This window comes from Lagopus leucura, unplaced genomic scaffold (genome assembly GCF_019238085.1).
Source record: "Lagopus leucura isolate 7727_CA_CO unplaced genomic scaffold, USGS_WTPT01 Super-Scaffold_100002, whole genome shotgun sequence".
Taxonomy (NCBI): Eukaryota; Metazoa; Chordata; class Aves; order Galliformes; family Phasianidae; genus Lagopus; species Lagopus leucura.
In genome coordinates, this window is record NW_024962263.1 from 59,225,413 (window position 1) to 59,245,302 (window position 19,890).

The window sequence follows — 19,890 nt, forward strand, 5'->3', positions numbered from 1 at the left end:
ATGTAAGCTCCTTACCTTTTTTCCCGCCCCTCACTACTACTTTCACCACCTGTGCTTAAGTAGATACTATGTAAATTATTATAATCTTATTAGCTTTAAGTGGTCACGTCTGCAAACATGGGCACTGCCTCTGCTTTCGCCAATCAGCTTTCACTAATCTGCACACTAATATTGCTCTGGCTGTGCTTGGGATTGACTGTCACGAGGTCAAAACAGTTACCTGAGCTGACACAGACCCCAAAAAGCACACTCTTCTGCAGAAGACTAGCATCAAGCTAATTCCCGCTTACATAGAAAATGAGGGTCAAATGATCCTTTTTTCATTTTCAAGATGTTTGCTGCATCTCAAGCATTGTCCGAAACCGATGTCCAGCTTGCAAGAGCAGCTGGTTGAAGAGAAAACTCTCATCAGATCCCTTACCCCAGGACAAGGATCTTCTGCGTTCCTATCCAGTTTACAATTGAAGAGTACAAAATTCAGCAGCTTCACTCTCGTAGTGAGTATTTCACCTTAATTTTGGTGCTTTCTGTGAAAAGAGGTTTAACCCTACACCTTGTCTATTTACTATTCCCTAGTAAATTAAATCTACCAGGAATAAAAGTTCTTTTAACTAGATTTAAATGGCAAATTACTACTTTTATTGTGAAGTTCCACTGCCAATGTTTAGCTCAGCGTGCAGCAGACAAACAACATCTATATGCTAATTTATTTGTAATGATTTTCCAATGGTTTAATGACAGCTAAAAAACCCCTCAATATCTAGAATGTTCGTGTGACGATAATTCACTTGTAGTGACCTAAATATTACCAGTACAGCAGTAATGGTGCCCTTTTGCAACACAATTTTGACACGTGAATTAGAGTAGGAAAGCACTGACCCAGTTAAGTTATGCTTCCATACAGGACAATAAGGAAAGAATGGCACCAGGCCGGGAAAGTTATCCTTTGGGAGCAGAAGAGGAGGAGAGTTAAGAGACAAGCACACAATGGTTATTGTATCTGTATGCAAGGTGATAGCTATTGTCTGTTGCTTTTTCAGAGTGAGAATAAAGGAAAACTAAATTAGGTATTTAGATAACACTGAAAGGAAACTATGCTAACATGGTGCGCAGGAGTTTCACCTACTTACCAAAGGTAGATAAGAACTTTTGTTCAATTTACAATGGAAACCTTCCTAGGCTGCTTTAAGTGATATTGAAAGTGTCATTTTAACTATTTTATTTCCAGAAATTATTATAGAAAGAAAAAGAGAAAAATGCAGGTGCTATGAAGTACATATAATTTGTTAAATATTTAACTCTCAGAAAGGACAACGTTTTATAGAATTATACAGCATATTCATTAAGTAGATATTAGATATTGTTGGAGATGCTTCAGTTCCTGCTATATGCAACTAGGTAGCGTACTATTCATAAAGTAGAGCACGTATGCTTGTCCTTCACTAGATTTCTACTTTAATCAGTGAAACTATGGAGATAATTCCATCATATTTCAATAAAATTTCAATAACGACATTTTGGGACCTTTCTTTTCGTACTTCAAAAAAAATCATGAAAGAACACAAGTTGCTAAAATAACTTCTCTTCTCAAATACGCAATCCATCTTATTAATTAACTTTCCCTTCCACTCCATACGTTAAAGAACATTCTTTCCCTACAAAGCTGGCTTTCTATTCTACACCCCCAAAGTAAGACAAATTCAGAGATCACAGAATCACAGAATTGTAGGGATTGGAAGGGACCTCCAGAGATCATCGAGTCCAACCCCCCTGCCAAAGCAGGTTCCCTACAGCAGGTCGCACAGGTAGGCATCCAGGCAGGTCTTGAACATCTCCAGAGAAGGAGACTCCACCACCTCCCTGGGCAGATGGCGCTTATAAGGTAGAAATGTGGCAGCAACAGTTGCTATTTTCAGGTGGAATAGCTGCCACATGAACAGCAAATCCATGCAAGTCATGGCCACAACAGAGACAAGCCCTTGACGTTGAGGAATTATGCTCCTACCTTGAAGATCAAGATTACTCAATCAGGCTTTAACGTCTGTTGGGTCACTCTGCCAACCCACGAGTTCCTACCGAGGCTGGGTCTCTGCCACCTGATTTCTGCTTATCAATATAAGAGAAGGATGGATGAAACAACAAAGTTTGTTTCAGGGTTTTTTGTTTGTTTGTTATTGGAGGGAGTTAAAAATCAGTAGAAGGAATTAGTTGACGATAAGGTATGTTGTTTGGCATTCAAGTAGTTTTCATTTCACTGTATTTTAACAAACTGGAAAGTTTCAAAATCCTGTGTGACCAAATCAATCAAACTCATGTGGTAACAGTCACTGAGCCATTTAAGTGCCTCAAAGCTTTCAGCAGCAGCTCTTTGCTGCAGGTACAGGCATGGCTAAAGTGAATACATTTGTCTCCAAAAACAAATGGAATTAAACCCAGCAGTAAATGTAAAGTGCAAGCTTCAACATGAAAAAAAAAAAAAAAAGAAAAAAAAGAAAAAGCACCTTTCTTTTATCAGTATTTGAAAATTCTTCCTTCCTTCAAAACAACATTTTTCAGTATCTTATTTATCTTACTACCATATGCTTGCAATTTCCACTCTGTAAAACCAAAGGCAAATTTTTGTGAACCGCAGTTATAATAAAATAACTCCCTCCATGGAATGGTCTGAAAGCTTGGAGTGCTCTCGCTGCACCCCTCCACATCTGGCACACACATCGGATTATAAACCAGCGGGCAGAGCAAAGAGATGGGAAGGAAGATAGTGGTCGCATCACAAACACAAGGCAGCACACCTCCTACAATGGAGACTTTTTTCCTGACTGCCAGCGTGTCAAAGCATGACAACGAAAGGCAAACATGGGAGAAGTGCATACACAAAGATCCTCCACCTCAGCCAGATCCCTGATAGGCCCCGGGTCATACAAAATATGCTCAGCAGGCTTTGCAACCATCGCTCTGTGCCAGTAGTGCAACTGGGCTTCTGACTTTGTTGACAGACAGAGTTCACAGGAAATCAGTCTCTCATTCACAAGGCTCTTTTCCTTGATGTCATTTGTAATTGCATAGGTACAAATGAAACCAAAGCCTAGCCAAATGGCCTACATGTCATAATATTTTTTTATCAGACTAAACTAAAAAATGTAGCTCATAGCTGATCTTGCTGTTCAAAACTCAACTGGAAAAATCAAACGCATCAAAAAGAACCTAAGAATCAAATGGGATTATTGGTAGGGCCATTTCCCAGGTCTCTCTGAAGTCACACTTCCTCATCCCTTCAACCCTATGGCAGCAGCAGGACACATAAAACCTTCATCACGTCTTTAAGGCTTAGCAATAAATACCCTGCAGTCTGAATTATCAAAATTATTCAGAATGGTCAAATGATTTTTTGTTCAAAACCAACTTGGCACGCTGCTCAGGAAACCATTAAGGCAAACAAGAACGACAGAAGTTGGATTCTTTTTGCTAAGCTAATTGATGGCTGCACCAAAATGAAACATGCAACTGCATATGCAAAACTTTCAAAGACACACTGTATTACGGTTACAAAGCGACTTCCCCTCCGTGCCCGCTGTAATATGATCGTAATTGCTGTGAAAGGGCTAGAGACCGACTATACATTAAATCCTGCCATCTGTAGGTGCTTTACACAGTTCCATTTGCTGCTGCCGGGTCAAAAGTTTACTGTATTTTCACTTGTTCATAACCAATCACAGCAGTCTATGCTACGTGTAATCTTTGACCTGCTCTCAAAGCAATTTTTGTATTATACAGTCATATGATTACACTGAAGAAAAAACTACCCACACATTTTATTAAGAATACATTTCTTGTTGGTTAGCTTAATAATTATTATTTCCATATTCAGTAAGCGTACTGTAGAGATATTGTTCTTCCCAGTGAACTCCCCTGGAGCCCAGCAACCACGCTGAATCCTCCCCGTAAAGAGCTCCAGCAGTTCTGGCCGTGTGCAGCTGGAACCACATGCAGAACGTGGTTGGAAGGAGCTCACTGTACCTGCAGCTTGGAAGGGAGGGGAGCAACCGCTCCGTATGCCTTGAGAGGGGAGGAGAAGCTCTGCAGGCATTTCAACTAACTTTTGGTGTTTGTTGTGAAAGCGTCTTTGAAAATTAGGATTTTCACATGAATATCCCTACATTCTTAATGTAAATATTGAATACGTAGCAGGAGGTTGAATGGAGACATTGATGCTGCTGATATTATTACTATTATTAAAATATTTACACAACAAGCAGTCCCACAAACAGCAGAATTAATGAAGCCTCATCTCCCACAGATTTGCATCCCCTGGTTGGTTGACTTCTGTGTCAAGAAAGGCAAAAGCTTTGAAGAAAGCTTTCCCACAGCTGGACCGTTTCTGAAAAGCCTATCTTTTCCCATTCCTAGGATTCACACGCAATTAATAAGATTTAAGATTATTTCATGCTGCAACCTTTCCCTTTGTCAGGACATGTCTAGGTGCTCCCACCTATACCTGTTTTCACAAAATGTGTGGGCTCTGGCTTCAGAGATCTCTGCTTTGCCAAAAGACGTGACCAAAATCCACAACAGTTAAAGCTGCCACCAAAGAGAGCGGTACCAGATCTGGAGGTTGGTGGCCCTGCTATGGCAGGGGGGTTGGAACTTGATGATCCTTGGGGTCCCTTCCAACCCAAGCCATTCTATGATTCTGTGAAGAGAGATGAACGACGCAAGTGCATGTGTACACAAGTGTCCGCTTTCATTCCATCGAAAGAAGACTAAAAATAAATAAGAATATTTGACCTTCTTATAATTTCTTAGAAAGCTAATTTAGATGGCCCAAAATAGACAGATGGTTATACTAAAAGACTGTTCAACAGAAATATTATGGGATTTAAATCTACCTATAGTGGATATATATATATATATATATATATATATATATATATATATATATATAGCAGGCAGTTTTCAATGGAAAGCAGAGAGTCAGACCCCACGTTTTCTAACAAAAGTTATACAGAAAGAGATACATTTTCAAGGACATGTATTTTACTTTAGTCTACGAATTGTGATAGATTTGTGATCCTTTGCTTCCTTTTTTTAAATTCAGTATTTATGCACGTGCACTCTGTCTCCAAGGACAAACTAAAGTCGACATTCATGAATAGTTGCATAGCTGTGTCTCATGTCTGATTCTTACATGCTAAACCCTTTGTAAATGTAGCAGAGAACAAAGGCAAGCCCAAGCCACTGAAAAAATCAGTCAAGTAATATATACAAGAGAATAATCAAATGAATAATATTAAATCATTTCTAAGCAGTTCATAACCATGCATTCACACTCAAAATTATGTAGTCACAATCATTCACATAAAAACAAAGGAAAAAACAAAAACAAAGAAAGAAGAATTTACTCTAAATATATAAACCAAAATCTGTCTGAAACAGCCCATTATCGTCTTACCTCTTGCATTACAAAGACCACAGGCTTTTACTTAGCAGCTGCTAAACAAAGACTGATGCTCTGGTATCTGCCAGCTATGCTTATTGCACTTGTGCTTTGTTACCAATCATCTACCCAATTCAGAAATTAACACATAGAGGTACTGTCAAAAAGCAAAACAGAAAACATGTACTTCTAACTCAGAGCCTGCACTTGGAGGTACTTCTATGGCTCTGTATGAGCATGTAAGCAGAAAAATGTTGAAAAATCCATTCTCCACCACTCCTGTCTAAAATCTTTAACTAACTTGTGTACAAGAGGGACCGTGGATCTATTTATGAACCTAATGTTTGAATAAATCTCCATGTGCTTGGAAAATGCTTAATTTTTTCTACATTTTCTTGTGCTCTCTATTAACAACGACAGAAGATTAATTTAAAACATAGCAGAAAACAAACAGACTTTTGAAGTTTCATTACTTCTTCCTGAACTCTGTAATTTTTATTTCTGAAAATTCAAAGTCTGTCTGGAATAGAAACCAGATTTGGAAGAAAAATGGAAAGATCTTATGACCAAAAGTTGAGAGAAGCCCTGAAACCACAGTTAAATTATTGAAGATAAGAACTGGAACATTACAGTCACAAGTGTACAGAAATCTTCTAAATGAGACTGTTGCTCAGTAGAAGTTCCACCAGAATAAAAATACACAGGATTTGAATCCAGGTGGTTATAGCTCCTTTTAAGAGTGCATTACTTCTAGTATTCTACAGTATTTCTACAGCTCAAAAAGAAATATTAGAAAGTTTGCAGGTACAGAGCATGAATTTATACTACCTATTGCTGTTACGATTGATACTACTTATATCACTGGGGCAATTTGCAGAGTCCAAAGCTGATCTGAGCAATCTGACTAGAGAACTCATAAGGACCAATTCCTGACAAGGAGAAACAGACGACTCCTAGGAAGCAGATCTTTCAGACCAGAAACCACAGGGCAGCCTGATGAGACTTGGTGGGATTTACAAGTACCTGGATTTCATGTAGGTCCATAGAGCACCAACTGCAGGGAAGTGCGATGCAGCAGAAATGATGCTTACATTCAGTTTAATTAAAGAACAACAAACCTGCAAAAAAGACTAGAGGCCAAGAGCGACCCTCTTCCACAGTGCATGCATTTCTCTGTGCCTAAGTAATGCAGATTATTTAAATACACAAGCATAAAAGCAACTTAGAGGTTTTTTCTACCATCAGCTGAAAGATGGTAGAAAGCCGAGACCTTAAAACTAAAATCTTAAAGCCTTTTTAGTACACGATTTTTGTATTATTTTGTTTTCACCTGAATCTCCATGTTACAACTACAGCATAATGGTTCCCCCCTTAATGCTCAATAGTGAAAATTCTTGAAACAGTCAATAGGAAAAAATGCAGAATTTAAAGAAAATGTAAACAGTATAAAAAATTGAAATCTTCATTTAGTATTTAACCTTATGATAATAAAAATACACAACTGAGCATAGAGGTAATTGCTTTGGACAACCTGCATCTATTAAGTAAATATTCAGTGCTCTCATGTAATGGGTATGTGTATTATCTCAGGATAATAAAATTTTTATAGACTATCACAGCATACCAATGACAAATACATATACACGTACTGTTTTTTTTTTTCCCATTCCAACTTCCTATGCTTTTTTCACGTTTAATAGTTACTGTCTCAAATCAATGTTTAAAATTCCCTAAAATGCAATAAAAAACTATAACAATCTACAATAATACCATGTCTCCTCAGAAAGTACTATTTGACTTCTCCAATGGCAATTAGAAGTTAGAATCTGAATTATGTCATATGCAAATGTTATGCTTTTTATATGCCACAGTAGCTTGTAATTGATAAAGGCATTTTTAATGAACAGTCTTGAAGGATGTGGTTTTCTATTAAAAGAGGTCACTTATCATAAGGGCTCTGCCATTATGTTTTGGTGGTTGGCTATAGATTCCTCCCACCTCCAGATTCTCACAGACTTCATCTCTGAGTCTTCATGGGAGTCGCTGACCTGACAAGCCTGCACACCCCGCAAGGAATTATCCCAGATATACTGCCAAGATGCCAGTGATGAAATAAGACTGGACCACAAAAGGTTGGAGGCTCTTCTATCGAGCTCCCTCCACTGCTGTAGAGGCTGTCCTCTAAACAGGACTGGGACAAACCCTGAATAACGTCCAGGTGCTGGGCAGCATCTGCTGCTTCTGAACTCCCCACCTCCTTTGGCAAAAAGCAGAGACAGACATCTCCTGAAGACTGGTCTTGGCCCCACTGGGACCATACTACTGCACAAAGGAGAGCAACCTATTTGCTGCATTGAACTGACTGGTTCTACCACCCTCTTTGATAACACAGCCCCTTCCAGTCACTTAAGTCAGTGAGAAAGCACCACACAATGTGAGCACGTTTCAACACCTGAGCTTGGATTAGAAAGTCAGCCATGAAGGAAACTATGGCCATGTCATACTAAGCAAAAAAACACAAAAGTAACCCTGGCAAGTACTCAATTCATAGAACAGAGTACGGAGAAGCTCAAATATAAGCTGTGTCACCACTTCCCTTCAGACTGGGAGCTGCATGTTCTCCTACAACACTGGAAGACAAGAATAGAAAGGAATCTTCTACACAGCTGAATAGGTTATAATCCTTACTGCGTCTTAAAGTTTTAGAATGAAAGAAACACTTCAAACAACCACAGTTTTTCACAAGTCTTAAAGCAATTGTCACTTTGTCTTCTCTTGTCCTCCCTGTTAAAATACAGCCAAAAATTCTGGGAAGCGCCAAGCACAACTGTCCTGATTTCTGTTCCCTTCATGATTGCTGTTATAAAATGTTTTTCATGCAGAGGCCATTAAGTCCTCAGGCTGGATGTTAGGAAAAATTTATTCTCCGAAAGGATGGTCAGGCACTGGAACAGGCTGCCCAGGGAGGTGGTAGAGTCACTGCCCCTGGAAGTGTTCAAGAAACATGTAGATGTTGTACTAAATGACATGGTTTAGTGGGGAAATATTGATGGTTGGAGTAGATGATCTTGGAGGTCTTTTCCAACCTTGGTGATTCTATGATTTTAACACTTCTTTTGCTTTTAAAATTCCATTCAGAGAGATGAATCAAGGTTCTGGACATCCATGTAGCTGTCCTGGTTATTCCAGTAATAACAAAATGTGTTAGCCAGCTTTTCCTAACGAACGGAAAACCTTAGGGAGCACAGTATGAAGTAGCCTTTTTAGGGATTATTTCTTGCATTATGTAAAAAATTGTCATCATAAATGCATAATGCCCCTCAAGGCCTTGGGTAAGCACTATCCACTATTTGTCTGATAGTGAAAAAGGAAAGATAAGAAAGGGAAGCAAAATGTTTCTTTGCCATCATATTATGTGAAGGACAGAGAAATGTTTGTTGAGTTCAGCCTGAAGGTTCTTACAGGGCTTTGCAAAATGCCATGCAGCCTCTCACATGATGAAAAGCCTCTCCAAGGCTGTCAGAACAAGAAAAGCTCCACTAGCGATCCTGGCTATGTGGCAAGTGCTTTCATCTCAGCAACCGAGCAGGGCTTCCCCAGAGCTCTACTGGGAGAGCTGACTGCCCCTGGACAAGCTCCTCTCTGGTCCCTCCCAATAAGCAGAGAGACCAGGGAATATTCAGAAGGAATTTGCTGCTCAAGTGCCTGACAGCAGCAGAGGCAGAGAAGCAATGACAGGCCTTTTCTGGATGAGAAGCTGGAACTCTCCTCAAAGGCCCCATGCAGCCTGAAACATATTTGAAATGACCTGAGTATTGGAGCCAAAGAGGAACTTTCTTATCCTTCTGTATTTGCTGTGCTTTTCTGCCATACTGAGCGCACGAGTAAAGACAGGATAGGTGAATTAACTCAGGAAAAAGCTGTCCAAAACAGCTGAGCAATCAGTCCTCAAAAAATTAATGACAAAAGACTTTGAAGAAAGCCAATTTGTAATGGAATGTAAGGAGGGAAGTCCCTGAAGAGAGAAGCTGTCTACCAGCTCTGTGGCAGGTTCTGCTGCCCCGTGCAGTTTATGGTGGCTGGCAGCCAGCTTGGCAAGGCTCCCCTGGACACAGGCCAGGCTGGGCACCGCTGCCATGCGCAGGGTGAACGAAGATCCTCTCTGTGAATTTGGTTACGAGCGAGAATATCGGGGTTTCCTAACGTTCCTCAAAGAGTCGAGCTCCCTGTTTATACAGGCATGGAACACGTGAAAGAGAGTACTTCATTCTGTTAGAGAAAACGAGCCACAGATTGTTAATTATATGGCTATTTGCACTTTGACTGGAAGAGGAAGTAAGCTGGTTATAACTACTTTGGGCTTTACTCCTGCAACTGCATTGAAACCACATTTATGACAGCTGAAACTACGCGATTTATATAATGTGGGCACTTCCTGTTTTTGAAGCAGTACTTCAACAGTACTGCACTACTATCACTTAGTTCACGTTAATACATTCCAGTTCCAGAAAAGTTAAACGCGCTCCGTTTTGAAGACGGCCTTAAGATCCTATTTTACTATTTTTAAATGAGTAGATAAAACTCAATATATTAAACTACTGCTGTCAAGCATCTCCATTTCTAGGACCTAATAATATTCCGCAGGCGTCAGGAAGCACATGTGCTGTACATGTGTGAGCCCCAAACACCCAGCTGTCATCAGGGCGCGCACAGGGCTGGCTGACGGTCACTGCATGTCCCACCAGACAGGCAGCCTGCACTCCAGCTACACACACCAGCAGGTCCGTCTTTTCCCACTCAATATGCAGTATATTTCAAGCAATTTCTAATAGCAGCCTTGTTATTCTGAACAGTACACTACTAATTCTTAATGGTGGCAAGTGTATGTTCAATTTTATAGGCACTGAGCATGTGGAGTAACACAGTCCTCTCGGTATGAATAATAATAAAAATATCATTATTTGACCAGAAGATAATTTTGAAAATGCCATTTAATAACCCTAATAAGCAGCAGGATGTTTCCTGTGCCTTTTCTCTTACTTTGCTTATTTAATTGGATCTCTCAAATCAAACTTCTGCAATTACATAAATCAGCTCTCTGCTTTTCTGCCAGTTAATTTTCTAACAGATTACAGCAGGAAAGAATCTATAGACTGATCAATTAAATATCAAATCATATCTCCAGTAACTTCAGATGACAAGACATGATAATTCTTACTTATTAAAAAAAAAAAGGAAAAAAAAAGACATTTAATTTACAACGTATTGTTCCAGCTTTGTTTCCTGACATACAGCTTGAGACTCAAGTACCCTCTATAAAGGTATTTACAGTCTAAATCTCCAAAATACTTAATACAGAGAAGAGTCAGCACTTTTACTACCTGCTCTCCAAGGCACAGCCTCTTAGATCTGGTCATTGGATGCAATCCTATAACTGTGAAACATGCCAGTACTGCAGTACTAATGGTGAGAGAACTCTTACAGACCTCTTAGTCTCAGACTGGGAGAAGATTAAATGAAGGTTCAATTAAGAAGTTTTTATTTAAAAAAAAAAAAAAAAAAAAAAAAAAAAAAAAAAGCTCCTCCAAACAAAATAAATACTAAAGAAATTCTAAAGGTAAAACTGCCATTACACCTGGTGTAATAAATTCTCTTAACTTTCCAAGTAAAAAAGTGTCACTCATACACCTCTTCTCAATCGCTTCCCTTGGTCCCTTTCTTCCTTCCTCAAGCACAGACATGGCTCCAAAGCAGCCCACAAGCCCATTTGCCACCAGAAGAAGCCAGACCTACCATCTCTCCTTCCAAACCATCCTCTGCACAGACTCTGGTCCAGCCACACAGTGAAGGAGTTGCAGAGCCAGACACCTGGACAAGGCCAAAACGTGGGCAGCTGGCACGAAGGAGGCAGGGCAATACCTCTGCTGCAGGGTTGCAAGGCACTCTTGGGGAAGTTGTGAGACTGAGATTTGCAGTAATGACACCGCTTTGGTGACATCCTCACAGAAAGTCACCCTATGTTCACGCTCTGCCTTCCAAACAGGGAGGACACAAAGAAATCCCATTTTCAGGGTGCAGCCTAAGGTTGCACAGTTACCTTAAGAGCACTGCCAAACTGCAGACAAACTCTAAACCTCAAATCTTTAAAAATTTTTTTTTATTTTGGACCGAGTGGAAGCATTCATGCCTACAGCCCTGCAACCTTATCCGGCCCCCCCCCCCCCCACAAAAAAAAAGTACTGTATTTCTAATGTGAAAAAAAATAATAAAGAAGGACTCAATGAAGGCAGCTCAGATTAGCTAACAGATACATCACAGTGGAACAATTCCGCTGTTAAAGATTATGCAGATGTTATGATGGAGGCAAAGAAAGTCTTTCTTTAGCTACAGCACAGCTGTTACATACAGCTTCAAAAAGACTTGGCACAGGACTTCAGCCACAAAACTTCCCCCTCGCTTCATTTCATGTCATCTGAGACTACAGGGAGCTGTACCAAGGACAAAGCTAACACGAAGGGAGCGTGGAACATCTTATCAGCAGGGCAGCTCCTTAAACTGCCAGCGCACCTTCACAAAACTCAGCTATATGTCTCCATTCCTTTTCAATGAAACAATCCCTTGTGGAAAAAAAAAAACAAACCAAAAACACAACAGCAATGATACAGCACACTGCTGTGCCTCTTATTTATACTCGCATATCTTTTACTTTAAAGACAACAGCTGAATTACCACATAATTAATATGTATTACTGCTTCAAAAATAGCCATAATAAAAAATACAGGAAAATATCCATTAAGGCAAAACTATAAAGTATTATCAACTTCAGTTCACGTCCTTTATTACCCAAGTCACTCCAAAGAGTAGTCAAGTACCCTGACCAAGAAGCTGACAACAGCACAGTTTATGATCACACTGAATATATGTGTTTAATGGCAGTCTTACATTATCCACATCACATATGCACCACAATGAACCCATGTATTCACTGCCTAAATTCAGTGCTTAGCTTTTGCCTTTCAATGATGAATGGAAAATGTGTTAAAACAATACTGCTAGTTACACGGTACCCAAAAAGCACTGGCACTGATTTTGTATACTTAGTGCTAAAGCCCAAACAACATAATTTCATTTGAGTACTAAAATCACACTTAGTTGTGATTTCCCTTCAGTGATTATATTGGTAGGAAATATATCTGAGAAATATAAATTATGTTGTATGTGCATGGGATTAAATCAGTGCATTTCTGAGGCACGTGAACAAACTCTTATAAACTGTATTCAAATGTTTCCTTGTTAATTAATTCAAGTGGCATCAATTCTGACTCTTATGACACACTCAGCTTCCACCACATGAAGTCATGAACTGATTTGTCACCTACAACATTCTTCCCACAATTGTGAAGTCTGAGATGAATTACAGAATCATATGAGTTGGAAGAGACCTCCATGGATCATCGAGTCCAACCCCTGCCAAGGCAGGCTCCCTACCACAGGTTACACAGGAAAGCATCCTGTGTAAGGATGGTCTTGAACATCTCCAGAGGAAGAGTCCACAGCCTCTCCCACATGAGACAACAGCAGTGGGAGCAAGTAAAATACTGCTAGCAATACAAATTTCCTTCACAAGCGCAACAAAGTAGAAGAAACTACAGAAACAAGGAAGCACAAGCAGAAGTGTACTGAAAAAGGTGGATTTTTATATACATTTTTTTTAATTGCTCAAATACTTTGTTACTAAGAACTGGACAAAAAGCTGGAAATTGTATAAAGATATTAGCAACGTTGATTAAAAACAACAGTGAAGAAAACTCATTAGAGGGAAAACTTAAAATACTAAAAATATTAACTGTGGTATTGCTATATTCATGAAAACATAACACTTCAAAATGACCTACTTTAATAATAACATTAAAAAAAAATGAAGGAATATGGGCACTAAACCTCAGACTCTACTGGTTTTATAAAGCACCATCTACTCTTAGAATCAGTAACAGACTCGTGAAACTGAATCAATTTGTTCAACAGATGTTTCAGTTAACCCAAAGGAATTTTACTTTTCTATTGCAAAAAATAAAGTGCTATGAATAAAACCCCACTGTTACGAGCAGCTTTCAAAATATACTAGCCCAAGATTAGCTTCCATTTCCATTATTTCTTTCACCTAGCAGGAAAGATTTTCCATGCTGGCTTGGACGCGCTGCTGAAATAAAGTAGGCACGCTGATAGCACACAGCTCCCTCCCACCACAGCCCCGGGTCTGCATTTTGCTTGGGCCCCCTCTTCTCATTGAGCAGCTCTGTGTAGCTGTGCCAGCACAGTGCCCCGCTGCTGCAGCTCCAGTTCCCTACAGCAGCCTCCGAGTTGGTTCTATACCAGAGGCTGTTGCATCAGTCTAATTGCAACATCACTTCCTATGCTCTGGGCAAAGCAAAGGATTTCATTTTTAACTTCTGCTCCTAAGATGCAGGTCGTTCCTGCCCACCCCTCCCCATCTTTTTTTTTTTCTTTCTTTTTTTTTAATATTTGAAACACAAGGATTTAAATAAACACTTCCCCTGCAGGGCAGTAGTCAAACAAAAATACCTCAGGTTTTCTTAGAAAGCAGCACTGAAAACCCTGCTCTGTGCCTGAAGCAGTGCTGCAGCCGCTCACAGACCAGATGCAGTGGATCCCCCGTGAGCAGGCTGGAAGGGGAATGTGCATTCCTACTCTGTGTATTTAATGTAATATTTAGCTACTACTAAAGCTTCAGCTCTTTTACTGCCTCCTTCTTCTGCAACACAGAGTAACAGCTTATCTGGCAAACGCACTCGCTATGTTTCTAGGCACCGTGCTCTTGGTTAATTCATAAAATCTGATCTAATGTTAGATATTCTGTACTCAGGTTAGCTAAGTTAAAACAATATTTAGCTTAACCATGCCTTGGCCAAAAATTTCCCCACTATCTACTGATTGCAGTGCTATCATAGTCGGCTGTGGACACCACACTGGGAAAACACAGATCCTGAGACTGAAGAAATGCAGCTGAAATTCTGACCTCAAGCCATTCTGATAGTGAGTATTGCAAACACTGGGTGCTTTGTATCTGATACAATAACCAGGCACAAGAGGCATGTGCCAGGGATGAGCGATGAATTTCCTTGTCATTTCAGTTCTGTGTTCATACATTATCCGAGTTGACAGCATCAAAAAATGCCCTGCTTCCTGCACCCCAAATCAGATTGTGTGATACAGACATCAATGCTGAAGTCAACGTATGAAGCAGGCACTCGCGGGAGGAAATGCCAGAAGTTTCAGAGCAACCTGCACTCTGCCCTTGCTTGTATGGCTCAGTGTGCCCTGCTTTGTGTCACTGAACTTCCAGGGCACCTCTGCTCTGCTCAGCATACAGAACCAAAGCGGGGAGTTGCCTCCCTCCTGGTATTTGCCATATAGGCCCATTCCTTCCACTGGACATTATTCAAACCTCTTTCTAGAAGACAGAACAAATCATTTCTTTGTGAATTCAACACTGCAGCCCAGCTCAACAAACAGAAGGGTTACTCCCACTGTTACTCTCAACTTAGAATAACTCCGTTATTCCTGACTTCCTAACCAAAGCAAAGCCAGCTTTAAGGTCAAAATGATTCCCCAGTTCTGAACACAACTTTGTCTGCAGTTTGGCACAACTCAGACCTCATTTCTTCACAGTGCCTGGCATTACAGCATGCTTTATATAGCACTTTCAAACCTCATCCCCCGCTGCCTCGCTTGCAGTTATCGGTGCTAAGCACTTTCCCAAATCAGATACAAGGATCTCAAGTCATGCGCAGGAAAGCAAGGCGCACAAAGACAGAAGAAAAGCCCGAATCAACCAACTCACCTAGCATCACACAGGAACTCCAGCACGGCCAGGAAAAAAGTCCCAATCCCCAGGGCAGCACACAGCTGCGCAGAGCATCCGTACGGCTCCTGCTGTCAGCGAGGCTGGGCCACCACGGAGAACAGCCTTTGCCCCGCAGGCACCAGGTTCATCCCCAGAGCCCAAACTTGGGCAATGCTATGCTGCAAAGATGTTTGCATCACCACTTCCAGAAAAACTAAACTAAGTTACTGGAAATAGGCAGTGCGATGGCATCACACCAATACCTGCACAAATTCAGATCTTCAGGCTGTTGTAGAAAATGAGTAACTGAGCGACTGACTGCAAAGGCAAAGCAATTTTCTTCAAGGGACCAGTAATAGGTAGTGGTCAACATATACTGAAGGAGCTCTTACTAAAGCACACATATTTCCTTACACTGAATGATTTTTACAAAAAAGGTATTTCCAGAACTCCTCTGCCTGTTTTCCTCAAGCCACAGCCCCCGGCCCATGCTGATTGAAGGCCTGGCCCTTTTTCACTCTTGTCTTTAGGGCAAGACTCTCCAAACTCCAACTCTGTTGCTTTCCAGCTTTTCTTGCTGTCCCCTGCTGACTGGCAGTGACACTCTCCCCTTGTCTCCCCTGCTTTGTTCTTCCTCCTGTGTGCCCTGACAATCCCATCAACTATTACCCTCCTTCAAATCCATCACCCACTTCTTGATCTGATCTCTCACCGCCTTAAGGACTCAGTTTCTCAGTGCCACTGCTCATCAATTCTTGTTGCACTGCATCTTAGCTACTTACTATCTTCTACTCCCCTTCAACAGTCTCTTTCAGCCTAAATTTACCCCTTTTCACAGAATCATAGAATGGTTTGACTTGGAAGGGACCTCAAAGATGATATAGTTCCAACCCCCTGCTGTGGGCTGACTGCCACCCACCAGCTCAGGCTGCCCAGGGCCCCATCCAGCCTGGCTTTGAACACTCTCCAGGGATGGGGCATCACAGTTTCTCTGGGCAGCCTGTGCCACTGCCTCTCTGGCCTCTGAGTAAAGAATTTCTTCCTGACAGCTAATCTACATCTCCCCTTTTAGTTTAAAGCCATTTCCCCTTGTCCTATCACTATCAGATCATGCAAAAAAGTCAGATCCGCTCCTGTTTTCTCCTTAGCTCCACTGCATGAAAACACAATGGTGGACAACAGTGGCAGAAAAGGCCTGCTCAGTGGGACAAAGTGCAGGGAAAGAGGAAGGGCCCTTACATCCAGCTCTGTCTCCCCTGCTCACAGCTGGGATTATTTATTTGGGGTGGGGACCAGGCCACAGCTTTGCTCGTGTTCTCGGGCACCAGGCAGTCCCTTCTGTCCCGCACAGCTCGCTCACCTCTCATCCCAATTTTATCAACCTCCTACCCACTGGTTGACTATTCATTTCTCCCAGTCAAGCAGTTTCTCTTCCAAAGCTGTCTTAGGAGGAATCACTGAGAATAAGAGAAGCGGGATTTTTGGCTCTCAGTTAGAATGGCCAACCCCGTTCATTACCTCCTGCTGAGACACCTGCCCAGGTGTACTTCTGCTGGTTTTAGGGGCAGCACATGCAATCTGCACACATTTGCTCAACAGGATGGAAAACGCTGCTAATTGCAACCGTGCAGCAGGACGGCATGCAAAAGCTGTGATTTCTTTAAGAGCACACAGTTTGGTTAGATCTGGGATTCTCACACTGCTGACAAAGGCAAAGCAGTGACTCAGAAGCCACTCTTCTTCCCTCAAAGCCTATCACCAGCACTTTCTGCACTGCCATTTCAAGTTTCTGCTTCAAGGGGGGAGATGCAAGCATTTGCAAAAGAAAAAAATATTCTTCAAAAAGATGACGAGAAATAACTTTTTTTTTTTCCCCCACAGATTGTTATAAATAGCCAAATAATTTTGATAGGAAAAAAAAGGTATGTTGGAGGCAGCTATTCAGCTTCAAATATTTCAGCTCCAAAAACTGATTTTTTGCAAATTTATAAAAACAGAAAGTACCACCATAAAATTAAAAATAAGTAAATCAATCCAGCATCCTATCCAGGAAAACATCAGGCAGCTTTGCTTATTACAATTCCTAGCACTTCCCTCCCAGCCCTTAGCAGTGTAAGCCATCCAGCTCGCTAACACAAGAACAGCAAAGATACTAAGATCTGAGATCAAGTGGTCAAGCTGCAAACGAGCTGCTGAGCTGGGGCAGTAGCTGGGAACACGCCAGGGCGGCCTGCCTTGTCTCCAGCACCAATGCTGTGGCTTGCCTCCAGGCACTGCTCACACCATAAGTGCCCTGGCAGTCCCGCTGCTTGGCTGCACAACTGCAGCTGCACCCCAAAAACTTCTGGGCCACAGAAGTAAAACAGGTTAGTTCGATTCACGCTGAAGGTCAGACCGAGCTATCGAAGATAATTTAAGCAAACCCATTTATTCTCCATCTGGGCTAAATGGGAGCAGGCAGGTATAACGGTAAACAAGTCAACATTTTCTCCATGGTTCTTGTAAACACTTCTGCACAAACACCATCCAGAAGAGCAGATCCAGTGAAAGTATCACATGTCTACAGCTGCATGCAAATTATAGCACAGCCTCAACGTGCTACAACAGCAATTTTTCAATAAGAAATAATTATTTCCAAGCAACGACTGACTGTTCCTGTGGGACTGTATTTAGAGACATCTGATGTACCCAATTTTCAAAAACTGCTAACTGCAGCAAAAATAGTATATGACCTACATGCATATTCCTGGAATGTTCATTTTCATGAAAATAAATTGAGAAACTGAAGTAATTTTATTGCATAGTAGAGAAACTGGTTGTCGAGCATCTATAAAAGCTGGGTTTTCCTGTAAAGTACAAAATAATTATCGCTTGTTACAGCTAAAATGAAAAATATTAACTAAGTTGAAGTAAACTTCACTACTTCAATGTGCAGTCACAGAAAGCACACTAATCTTCATCCTAAAAAAGACATCAGAATTTTGTGCGCTGTTTCTTTTGGCACAATATAATGCTGGCTGTCAGTAAAGGGCTTTTTCAATGAAGAAAAATTGAAGGAAAGCATTCCCATTCATACAACTCTGCTGAGTTGATGAGAATTGTCCGGCACTGGTAATTGTTTCACAACTATACGCAATCAGAGCAGACTTGGGTCCTACACATCACTATAGAGTGTTCCTAAACGCTCGTCTGAAATCCAGCAGACCTCCAAAAATGGTATCTGTTAACGCAAGCCAACTTAATTATTTTGTCACTGAAATAAATATTTATGAGCTAAAACACTATATCAAGTAGGAAAGCTTTAACGTAAAACAAATCATAAAACACTGATAATAGAAATGCTTGAAATGGCTCTAGGAGCACATGGATTTATGTAAGATTTGTGAACATGTAAACACTCAGATGGATATGTGAAGAAAAAGGTGAAGCACAGTGCAGAGAACTAGCCATCAGAAAGACTGATCTTCCTTAGGACAAGTGTATCCTTGCCAGGACTTTGGCCAGGTGGCTCAAGCATAGTGAACATCCTACCCATCAGCCCATTCATTTTAAGATTTTTTTTTTTTTCTTTTTCTTCTCTACATAGTTTTCAATGTTTTTAAAGAACAAGTTATTCCCTGAAATATTCTCTGAAAAATTCCCTGAAACCTTCAGCTGTTCACCCTTACTCTTCAACCCCCTCAAGCAGGAGCAGAGAGGTGATTGTTCCCCAATATTCAGCACTCGTGAGGCCGCACCTCGAGTACTGTGTCCAGTTTTGGGCCCCTCACTGCAAGAAAGATATTGAGGCCCTGGAACGTGTTCAAAGAAGGGCAACAAAGCTGGTGAGGGGTCTGGAACACAGGCCGTATGAGGAGAGGCTGAAGGAGCTGGGAATGTTCAGCCTGGAGAAGAGGAGGCTCAGGGGAGACCTTATTGCTCTCTATAACTTCCTGAAGGGAGGTTGTAGTGAGCTGGGGGTCGGCCTCTTCTCTCGTGTCATTAGTGATAGGACCAGGGGGAATGGTTTCAAGCTACGGCAGGGGAGATTCAGGCTGGACATGAGGAAGTATTACTTTTCAGAAAGGGTGGTCAGGCACTGGAATGGACTGCCCAGGGAGGTGGTGGAATCACCGAGCCTGGGGGTGTTCAAGGAAAGGCTGGATGCTGTGTTGAGGGACATGGTTTAGTGGGAGCTATTGGGAATAGGTGAACGGTTGGACTGGATGATCTTTTAGGTCTTTTCCAACCTTGGTGATTCCATGATTCTATGATTCTATGATCACAAAAGCCGCACTGCAATGCAAACAGCATATTTGATAAAATCAACTTAATGGAGTCATTTGATGAGGGATTCTTCTCCATATGGCAAAATTAAGTCTATTATTTTGTTTAGCTATTCTTTAAAACATAATCACAGAATCACAGAATCACAGGGGTTGGAAGGAACCTCAAGACATGCTCAACCCAATAGGTCACAGAGGTGGGTGTCCAGCCGGGTCTTGTATAGGTCTCTTCATAGAAGGAGACTCCACTTCTTTGGGCAACCTGTTCCAGTGCTCTGTCACCCTTACCATACAGTTCTTTTGCACATTATATGGAACTTCCTCT

At 41.2% G+C, this 19,890-nt stretch overlaps 1 protein-coding gene across 6 annotated transcripts in view; it reads right to left on the minus strand.

The window, feature by feature from the left end:
• NCOA2 (nuclear receptor coactivator 2) overlaps window positions 1-19,890 on the minus strand; it is a 188,481-nt gene that overhangs the window by 105,791 nt on the left and 62,800 nt on the right. For 2 of the 6 annotated variants that reach the window (XM_042869030.1, XM_042869027.1), the window contains exon 1: window positions 15,298-15,452. The exons of the other annotated variants lie outside the window; for them this stretch is intronic. The gene's annotated coding sequence lies outside the window, so the exon portion shown is untranslated. Of the gene's footprint in view, window positions 1-15,297; window positions 15,453-19,890 lie in introns of those variants that run through there. 6 annotated transcript variants of the gene reach the window in all.